At 54.0% G+C, this 10,983-nt stretch overlaps 1 protein-coding gene across 5 annotated transcripts in view; it reads right to left on the bottom strand.

Moving 5' to 3' along the window:
- Positions 1-10,562, bottom strand: part of PSD2 (pleckstrin and Sec7 domain containing 2) — a 56,499-nt gene extending 45,937 nt beyond the window's left edge. For 2 of the 5 annotated variants that reach the window (XM_053907437.1, XM_053907432.1), the window contains exons 1-2: positions 10,375-10,561; positions 3,233-3,384 (exon numbers count right to left, since the gene is read on the bottom strand). The gene's annotated coding sequence lies outside the window, so the exon portion shown is untranslated. Of the gene's footprint in view, positions 1-3,232; positions 3,411-10,374 lie in introns of all 5 variants that reach the window. The other 3 variants (XM_053907435.1, XM_053907434.1, XM_053907436.1) reach the window with 3 other exon arrangements.
- Between the last annotated feature and the right edge of the window lie 421 nt (positions 10,563-10,983).

Below are 10,983 nucleotides of genomic sequence, written 5' to 3' on the forward strand. Positions count from 1 at the left end.
CTCCATCCCTGCTCCCCCACTTGTGCCCCCACACTACTTTCTGCCCCAGTCGTGGCTCACCCCCACACCACCCTGAGGTTGAGAGTTCCTTGAAGACCTCATCAGTGTCTGCTGAATCACCCTTCTCCAGTATGTGGTTTGAAGTACTGGCTCGGTCAGTTTTGCTGACCTGATGCATGGATGACCAGGTGGATGAAGCTTCTGGAAGTGGAAAAAGAGAGGAACAGAGTAAAACAAAGGGACTCCTTAGCCAAGTGACCTAACTTAAATGATCACCTATTACAGGACAAGCTGATGGCATCTGCCTCCTGATGAGAAGCAATGAGAAGGAAGCAAACATCACCTATGGGATATTCTTGCCAAAAAATGTTTAACGTGAATCTATTCATGAGCAAGCCATGAAACAAATTCAGAATGTAGAACATTCTACAGGAAGACTGACCCCGGCTCTTTAAAATTGACAATGTTATAAAAGACTTAAAAAAAAAAAAAAAAAAAAAGCAGGGCTACTGTTACAAATTAAAGGAGACTAAAGATATGTAACTAAATGCAACAGTGTGATCCTTGATCAAAACTTGCTTTTAAAACAGCTATAAAGGATATTACTGGTACAACTGGAGAAATTTGAATATAGATTACATATTACGTTAAATTGTATCATTGTGAAACTTCTTGAGTATGGCAATATATAGTCATTATGTAGAAAAATGTCCTCGTCTCAGGAAATTCATGCTGAATTATTCAGAGGTGAATTGTTATGATGTCTGCAACTTACTTCCAAAGTGTTCAGAGACAGAGGAAAACAAATGTGGGTAAAACATCAACAACTGGCAAATCTAGGTCTCTAGATTTCTAGGTGAAGGGTGTATAGGTGGGTATTCATTGTACTACCAGGTGTGACAAGACAAAAAGTTAGGGGGGAAGGAAAGGAGGCAAGGGAGACATTCCCAAGAGGGGAGCTCAGGGCCCTGCCTGCCTGGGCAGGAGTCAGAGAGGCAGTATGGCAACAGTGACAGGCCACAAGCTAGATGCTAGAGCCCATTGGGGCCAGGCAGGCACAGCTCTGGAATGGCTCACTACCTAACAGGGATCAGACCCCAAGGAAGACCTACCTGTGAGCAAACTCCCTTAGAAGGACAAGGGGCTCTGCAGAAAACAGCCAGGTCCCAGGGAGACCAGCAAGGCAGTCCTGTCCCACATCTGCCTGACCTGTGCCAAGAAGCCAGGGCTGGCCCAGGCTCACCACTCCTCCCCCCGTCAAACACCCCTCAAAGGGTGACAGTCTGAGTGTATCCTCCTGTGTGAGGAGCCAGGCTAAATATGGAGCCCCAGACATAAGATGCCGCTCAAAACAGATTTTCCTGGAAAAGACCATCTGGCAAAGGATGCCTAGAACATCTTCTGTCACGAGAGGCAGTGTCATTTTCCTGCAAGCAAATGTCCTGAATGGGAATGCCTCGATTCCACGTCTCTAGAAGACCCTAGCTTAGTGCCTCAGTTTCCCCCAAGGTCATTCCCTTGCTCCAGATGGAAAGGCATGCAGTCTCCTGCAGTCTCCCTCCTGACTTGCATTTCAGGGAAGAAGAGAATGAGACTGGGGACATAGGTCCAAGCAGCAGACAGTTCTGCCCAGGTACAAATCCTGATCCTGCCACTTACTAAGTGCCTTTGAATAAGCAACTTTTCCCTGAGCATCAGTATCCACCCCCACAAAGTGGGAGTAATAGTATAATCCTCTAAAGGTGGTTGTGTGTATGAGAGTACTTAACCAGTGGTAGTGCTCAATATACTGAAGTTTGGTGAGGTAATGTCCCCCTCAGAGCCCTCCCTCTCTGTCCTGTCAATGTATTTCGCCATGGGGGGGGGGGGGCTCTTGGGTGAGCAGGTCTCTCCTCCAGAGGGCAGCTGGCCCATTTTACTGATTCAGAGATCCCAGGTCACAGAATTTCCCTGGCAGGTAGGGCTCCTAACCTCGCAGGGAAAGGGGTGGAAGAATGACTGTATTTGCCCAGGGTTAGGGGTTGGGCTTGGAGGTAGTCACAATGCCCCTTACCCACTCTCCCTCAAGCTGCCTGAGAACCCTCCATTAAGTAGCTCTTGTTTCCAGAGTCTGGAAGAAGGAGCAGGGAGCCTAGGAAAGTTCAAATGCCTCCCCCTAGACCCAGGCTGCCCATCTGCCCTGGCCAAACCCTGAGTCCTCTCCCTGCTCTCTGCCCAACCCCCCCGCCCATTCACCCACCCATCAAGCTCAGACTGACTTATCCTGAACCTGCCAGAAATCTCAGACCCACTCCCATTGTGGCTGGTGCTTCTGTCCCCAGTTCTCTTCCAGCACCCCCCCCCCAAGATGGCCCCAAGACAAAGGGGTAGGCTGGGGCAGTGGCCCCCTGAGCCTGTGTGGAGACAATGTCTCCAGTTCTCATTCAGGGAGTCCCCAGATCCTCCAGGGACAGCAAGAGTCAGAATACCTCCTCTTAGGAGGGAGCCATCTGGGCAGGGTGGTCCCCACATCTGGATTCCCTGCCCCACCCCAGCCCCAGCAGCAGGCTCTAAGGACCCCTCCCTCCCTGCGGCTGCCACGGCCATTATGTGCCTTCTCAGCCTTGCCCGCTGCCTGCCACGCCCCCATGTAAGCCCCTGTTACAGCAGCAGAGTCCAGAGCTGAGAAGGCCTGGCCGCCAAGCCAGGCTGTCAAAGTTAGGAAACTGGAAACAGAAATAAATCCTCAAAGCTGCTCGATGGTAAAGGTAGCTGCCAGCAGGCCCCGGCAACCACCCAACACCCTGGGTCTCCTGCCACCAAGCTGCCACTGGCACCCCATCAATGCACACGTGTATCTTAGATTATACAAAAGGGGGGGGGATCAGGAGGCAGAGCCCAGAAGGCAACTGGACCGGCTGGCCCTGACTGGCCCTGCAGGCTGGCCTGGGGTTCTCTAGTGGCGCCCCCATTCCCCGGCCCAGACCCGGCCATCCCCGGGCTTTCCTCTCACGGCCCCATCTCCATGACAACCGTATCCTTCGGATGCTCCAGCCGCCACGGAATTGATCTCAAAATGTAGCTTTGTTAAGCAGACCCGGGCGGGCATGGAGGGCGGAGGGCGGAGGGCGGCGCCCGCCACCCATAGTGCATTCCCCCCCAGCATCCCCCACTGGCCCCCAATCCGACTTGGGGAGGGGCGGGGTCCCGGAACGAGGGCCCTGGGACCAAGTGGCCCCGCGGCCCCACTCACCGCTCCAGGTCCCAGTCGCTGGGTCCAGTCTCTCACGGCGGGGCCATGCGGAGGCCTCTGCTTGACTGACCGTCCCACTCCACAGCCGCCTGTCGGGACTCCCCGTGCCCGCTTCTGTCCCTTCAGGTGTCAGAGCCGAGGCTGTGGAGAAGCTGAGCAGAGATGAGGGGACGGAAGGCTGGAGGGAGGGAAGGAAAGAGAGAAGGAGGGAGGGAGGGAGGGAGGAGCGGGAAGGGCGGGGAAGGGCGGGGGGACTGCAGGCGGGCGGGAGCGGAGCTGGAGGCGACAAAAGCCACTCCGGCTGGCCCGCCCGCCACGCCTCCAACTCCCAGGTCCCCACTGTGTGCCCAGACCCAGCCTGGGACGGTGCAGCTGGCCCCTTCCCGCTCAGCCCCGCGCCCGGCCCTTTAAGAAAGGGGGGGAGGGGAGCGCTGCGAGGTTCCGCCCCCCCCCCCCACCTTGCCCAGCTGGGCCCCAGCTGTCCTCCAACCCCAGGTCAGACCCAGCCACCGCCCCCGCTGCAAGACACTCAGCCTCAGACCCAAACCCTGAGTCCGCAGGATGGGCTCAGCCCTCCTCCAGGTGAAGGAGGGAACAGATCCTTGCCCTGCTTCTGAGGTCTGTTCCTCTGCTCTTTGCCCTCCGCCCCACACACACAAGCCCAGAGAGACCCTACCTGGACAGGAGACAAGGTGGACCATCTCAGAGATGGGTAAACTGAGCCTGTCCTACCTACCTACCTACCTACCTACCTACTGAGACAGAGGGACAGACAGACCTGGGATATGGGGAGAGTAGGGGGGCTTAGGACAGAAGATGAGACAAAGGGGAGAAACCCTGAGGTAGAGGGGAAAGGTGGGTCCAATCAAGAATGTGGACTCCCAGCAAGAGGTCAGGAGGAGGGGGGTCCCAAGGGACTTGCCCCACAGCCCCACCCCCACCCCCCATGCTAGTCAACAGCTTAAAGAGCTCCTCCCCAGGACCCTAGCTCTAAAGAAGCGTGACAGTAATGTACCTGGGCTAGACACCAAGAAGAACTTCCTAGCGGTGAGGCTTCTGCAGGGCAAGATTCCACCTCTGAGATAAGTAGTAAAGGGCCCCACCCATAGGAATCTAGAGAGACCAGAAACTGGGGGGAGCAGGGGAGGGTGAGCAAGCCCAGTCCCACTAAAAACAGAGATCAGGTTAGTGTCAGCCCTACTGCAAAAGGCCACTTTCCACAACTTTCTTTCCACTCCAGCCCCCAGGGGCTGTTCACTGAACTCAGCTGCTCCCCACCTCCAGACCTTTGCAGGTGTTCCACCCTCTGCCTGAGCAGGCCTTGAGCATGCTGTGCTCAATGAACTCCTACTCAGTCCTCAGATCCCTTCTTAAATGCCCCTTCCTCCAAGAAGCTTTCTCTGATCTTCCTTCCACCTATATACACACACACATTTAGGGGCTCTCTTCTTAGGGAGCAGAGGGTGAGAGACACGAGAAGATTTGCTGATCTATGAGGGGTATCTAAGCTGTGCAGAGTGGCAATAATGGGAGATGCAGGGTCTGAGTTGTGATGAGTCTCCTCCGTCTTCAAGCTGGGCCACAGATGGAGCTGGGGTTTCATCAACCATGGGGACACTTCCATTATTAACCGTATATCTACCATGTGCCAAAGTCCACATTAAATGTTTTCCATGTGTTATATTTAATTCTCAGAACAATCCTACAAACCATTTTACAGATGAGAAAACTGAGGCCCCCAAAGCACTAGCCACTTGCTTAAGGTCCCAGGAGGTCAGATCCTAGAGACACAGCTGGGCAATTGAGAAGGCTCTCAGGCCACACCCCCTTACTGCCCGTCAAACCCTAGGAGATTCCCACAGAGCCTAGAAACAAGCCTCTACTCCAAGTGCCCAGGATCTTCTTCAAAGGCACAGAGGGAACATGGCTTCCCTGCTGTCCTGCCCTCTAATCTACTGCCATCTGCTACCTGTAGGTAAGGATGGGCGACAACCAACAGGAGCTGTGGGGTGAAAAAGAGGTGACAGGGCTTTGCCTCCATATTCCCCATGTTCAGAACCCATGAGCTCAAGTCACATCTCAACAACCCCTCTGACCTTCCACTTCCTCAACTACCCGATAAGGACGGTAGTAGCCCCTGTCTTGTGTGGCTGGAATGGGGATAAAAGGAGCTGGTATGCTCAGTGCCCACCCACCCAAGGCCTGGAGCACAGAAGCACCCAACAGGCTGCGGTTACTCCAGATGTAATGAGTGACTTACTCATGGAATGGATTATTCACTCTCTGTCCACCTAGATGGACTGTGATCCCCCTGAAGGCAAGGTCTTCTTCTTCACAATGTATGCTCAGTACCTAGCACACCTAATAAATATACATGGAAGGCAAGAATGGAGGGAGCCCAGAGGGAGATACAGCTGTCTCTCCACTTAATCTGGCACACAAACCTAGTCCCTGGCCTGGGTCTGCTCCCCATCATTGGCAGCTGCGGGAGCCCGTTGCAGTGGGCATGAGTGGGCCAGGGCCAGAGACCTGGGCTCTAACCTGACCGCTGCTGCTTCCTGGCTGTGTGACCATGGGAGCTATAACCCCTCCCTGAATCTCACTTTCCCATGTAAAGTGGAACTAGCTGTCACAAGGCCACAGATGGCCTCTGTGTGAGAGAGAGTGCTTTGGGTGCCCTGGACACAGGAGAGAGGGTTATTGTTATTATTTCATGTAGCTACTTTTGCCTCTTAAAAGAGAAAAGGGTCAGCGTCTCCCCACCCAGCAGCCAAAATGCAATACATTCCTCAGTATCCCTCCGGGAAAAAAAGGATCAGCAGCTTCTCCCCCCTTCCTCCAAGTGTCGACTCCATCCTCCTTCCCACTCCCCCCAGCCCCCTGAAGGTGAGTCTCAGGAAGGCAGGTGCTGGAGGCTGGACAGGAGGAAGGGGCCTAGTTCCCAATCCACTTAGCCCACCACCGCCTCTGCCACGGTGAGGCCTCTACCTGACCTCCTGCCTCCCTAGACCCAGGCAGGGCCTCCTCCTCTTCTTCAGCCTGAGCAGAGTGGGGCATCCAGGGAGAAGAAGAGGCCAGAACCTGAGACCTACCACCCGGAGGAAGGGGATATGATCCAGAGGATGCTTGGCCTAGAGAACACCTGAAACACCCATCTTCCAGCTAGTGGATTGAGGCCAGGGGGTGAGAGGCTAGGTAGGGATTCCCCAGGCCAATCCTGCAATACTCAATGAGCGCCTACTGTGCACCTAGCCAACCCTGCCCTTGCCCCTGTGCCTCAAAGACAAAGGCCCCAGCCCACCTGTCCAGTGTCCTCTCCTGACACCTCTCACCTCAAACGTGATGTTCTAGGACTCATCCACCCTTACGTAACACAACCGTTTCTAATAACCTCACTTTGCTTATGCTGGTCCTATGCCTAGGATGCCTTCTCTTCACTCACTCTCTCTTGGCTAATTTCTCTCAACCCTCCAGCCCCTCCAGCTACGGTGCCATTTCTTTTTCCCCAATACAGCAAAGCTCCTTGAGGAAGTTGTCCATGCTCTCAAATTTCTCTCTCCTTCTCTCTTGAACTCACTCCAATCTGACTCTCATCCCCTCACCCACACTCATTCCACTGATACTGCTCATCCAGGTCACCAACACAGCTGCTGAGTACAGGCGTACAGGCTGGGCACTGCACAAAGGCGCAAGGCATGGAGAAGGAGATGAAATCCAGCTTTCTGTCTTCTCACCATGCTGTGCCTGGTACAAGACTACATCAGGCTGAGGAAAGACACCTTTTCCTTTATACCGAGGTGACTCCCTTCTGTGTGCCTGCACACCAGGTCCGCCTAGAGGGGCCTCTTTCTCATATTTGTACAAATGGACTAGACAGACTGACTGGGGCCTGATCCTTAGTGACTACTATGATGTCAAATCCAAAAGTCAATGCTCACACCTCATCTTAACTCATTGGCAGCATTTGACAACACTTGATCATCCCTCCTCCTTGAAATAGTTCCTCCCATTGACTTCCAGGACTCATACCGCTTTCCCATATCCCTGGCTCTACCTTCTCCCCTTTCTTTGTTCCTCCTCCACCCCCTGACTCCCAAATACCTCAGTCATCTGTCTTCTTTTCCACCTCCCTCCTCCGTGGTGCACCCACCTGGCTTCAAAGCCCATCTAAACCCCGAGGATCATCCTGTGTGATTCTCCAGCCCAAACCTCTTCTGGCTCAGGTCAGACCCTCATACTCAACGGCTGACCTGAGGGCTCCACCACGATGTACAAAGAGCAGCTCCGAGTGATCACAACGGGAACTGACCTCTTCCTCACCGCAGTAGATGCCACCACCTTCCTGCCATCAGCTCAGGCCCAAACCCGGGCGTTGTCCTTGTCTCTCTCTCCCCCCTACATGCAATACCTCAACAAACCCCGTGGGATCTACTTTCAAACTATGTCTCAAATTGGTCACTGCTCATCAGCTCCATTGCCACCACCTGGCTGCAGTCACGATCACCTCTCACCTGGATTGTTACCGTAGCCTCCTAACTGGTCCCCCCACTTGCACCCAACCCCACTACCAACATTTCCGACACAGCAGCCAAAGGGATCCTGTTAAACGTAAGCCAGATCATGTGACTCCTCTGCTCAAAAGCTTCCAATGGCTCTCATGTCCCTAAGAGTTAAAGCAGAGCTCTACAAAGGCTATAAGGTCCTATATGATCTGGGCCCTCCCACCTGTCTGACCTCACTCCTCTCCGACCTCACTCCTCTCCAGCCACAGTGGCCTCCTCATTGATCCTCTAACACACTAGGCACATTCCCACTTCAGGGCCTTTGCACTTGCTATTCCCTCTGCTTAAAACACCCCTCACCCCCTTTAGCCATCTGCCTAAAATACTAACAGTCTCCCCTTTGCCTGCTTGCTTTTTCTCCATAACATGTATTTATATACTACATGCCTATTTATTCTGGTTATTGTCTGTCTTCCTACCACCACTATCATCACTAGACCATAAGCTCCCAGAGAGAAGGAAATTTGTTCTTTCACGTCTATATGCCCAGGGCCTAGAACATTGCCTGACACATAGCAGGCACTCAGTAAAGCGCTCAGATAATGAAAACACTAACAGATAAAGAAAGAAGGTAACTGCAGATACTAAAAAGTACTCCGGGGGGAAAAATGGGGCTGTAAAAGCACCTAGCTGGAAATGGGAGCTCCTTCAGCCAGATGACCAGAGGAGGCCTCTTTGAGGAGATGCCCCCAGACTGAGCAAACAGCCCTCCAGGCTCACAAAGCACCATCATCTTCCCCTATCACAGCATGCATTGCGCTGCGCCATTACTGTCTGAACTGGATGGTCCATGACAGCAAGGACCCTCTCTTCTCTAGGTCCCCACTTCCTCCAGAGCCCAGGGCCAGGGTACAGTGAGCACCCAAAAGGTGATAGAGCCAAAGAATGGATGAATGAGAGGTCACAGACAAACCCATACATGGGCCATGGGACTCTGACAGAGCCCGAGGTAGGGACGCTGTGTGGTGAGGAGCGAGGCAGGAAGCCACAGAGGCCTAGGATGCAATCCTTGGAACCTCAGGGTCTTATCTGTACGATCCCCAGCATTACCTATGACTCTTATGTGAGCTGAGAAGATGTGGGGAGGAAATGCCATTCTCACTGGACAGCCCCTGGCCATGAGAATGATGATTCATCCATGGGTACAACCAACATTTACTGAGCACCTACTGCATGCCTGTGAGCCTGGCCCTGGGAGGAGGAGGAGCAGGGCAAACCAAAACCCTCCCTCCACAGCTCACAACCTATCAGATGACTCTCCAGGGGAAACACCCCTGTAGGCAGAGCTTCCTGAAGCTGGCAACTTATCTGCTTCACCCCAATTATCACACAATGGAATCCAGTTTTAGGTATGAGTTTTACTAGTCTCCTACCTACTCTCTCCGTGGACTATGAACTCCAAAAAGGACAGGAACTATGTCTTGTTATTGCTGGATCCCCAGCATCTAGCAAGGGCCTGGAGCATTGCAGGAGCTCAATAAATACTTGTTGAGTAAACGGATGGATGAAGAAATGAGCGGTAGGATATAAGCAGGACCTGAGGATGGCAAAGATTTGGACTTGCAGGCAAGAGAAGGACAAGTGGGGAAAAGACATAGCCTGAGCAGGCATGATGTGGGGGAAGGTGTCCTGGAGGAGAGCAGGGCCATGGGCAGGAGGGAAAGAAGGGAGACTGAGAAGCTCTGAGAGTTGCCCGTCCTACCCCCACCCCCCAGCACAGGGCCCTGCCAGCACTGGTCCAGGGCTAGTGGACAAAACCCCGTAAGAAGTGCCAGGGACTTGCAGTGCCTTAGAGCCAGAGGGCTGTGGGCCCAGGGCACAGGCAAAGCCTGGCCCAGAACTTTGTCTGAAGGCCTTTGTGGGCCTCTGGGAGCCTGTCCAGGAGGATGCCGGGAACTGGCCAGAGTGCCATAGGGTGGGCTCTCCCCTGCTTCCGGAGGTGCAGCTGACCCTCCAGGCCTGGGTTATGAGGGTTAGAGAGAGGCTCCCCTTCTGCCCCCCAAATCCTTATCCTTGGAGAGATAACACCAGGAAGTCGGAGCACCTAGGATTAGCGTTGCTGCCAGATCCCATCCCAGTTACTGAGGCCCAGGGAAGATGAGGCTCTGCTAGAGGAGGCACTAAATTCGTGTTGAAGCTGACCCACCCCTCATCCCACGCGTTCCTCTCCCCATTCCCGCTCCCCGCCCTCAAGAAGCCCAGCGGAAGAGAGGAGGGCACGCTGAGAGACTCAGAATACGCGGACTCCTGCCCCAGGAGGCCTGGAGCAGCAAGTTCCCGGGAGGGCGAGCTAGCTCCAAGGCTGGCAGGGACGCCTCGCGAAGCCCAGGAGGCTCTCTGCTTCCCTCTGCTGGCCAAACACAGAATTACCAGAGCGTCCCGCGTCACCAGGTCAGGCACGGTCCTGGGTCAGCCGTGGCGGGCAGACCCGCTCTCCATCTCTCCTCCAGAAAGGAAGAAAACAGAGGTCATATGGGTCATCCCCCTGCCTCAACACCAGCCGTGCCCCGAGGGCCAGCCTCAGGCCCTCTCTAACCAGCCTCCGTGCTGGGATGTCCGCTCCTTCTGGCAGTCCTTTACCTGATCCAACCTGAGTATTTCCTCAACTTGACCCAGGCAGTCTCCGAAGCCCATGCTCTTCCCAAATACGGATGGAGAACTGAGGCTCCACTATCCCATGGTGACCCAGGCCCGCTCTTGGAACTGAGGGGAACGCAGCTACCTCTCCCCACCACAGCCGGGAAGGCAGGAGTCTAACTGGCGGAGATCCGAGAGGCCGCCCTGCCCAACCCCTTCCGGAGCCCTTCTTAAAGTAGTCTGTCGAAGAATGGGCTCTTTTGGGGTCAGGGCGTCACCTGCTGGTGTCTACAAGAACTGCACCTGCACCACCAGGCACAATCGCTAGCCAGGAAAGACCTCGGATGATAATCATAGCAGCTGATTTTTATTAAGAGTGTTCTGTGAACCGGGTTCATCCTAAATTCTCGGCATTATCTCATTTCACACACTATCTCATTTCATCCACACGGAAACCCTATGAGGTGGACAGCTTTCATTCCATTTTACCTATGAGGACACTGAAGCTAGGAAAGTTAAGTGGCCTACCCTTGAACACACCTCTAATGAATGGCAAAGCCCTAGTGTGTATTTTAACCGGGCTCTTTCACATGTACTGGGGGCTGGGGGAGA

The sequence above is a fragment of the Panthera pardus genome, unplaced genomic scaffold, assembly GCF_024362965.1.
Source record: "Panthera pardus isolate Hobbes unplaced genomic scaffold, ASM2436296v1 HiC_scaffold_2, whole genome shotgun sequence".
In the NCBI taxonomy this organism is placed as follows: Eukaryota; Metazoa; Chordata; class Mammalia; order Carnivora; family Felidae; genus Panthera; species Panthera pardus.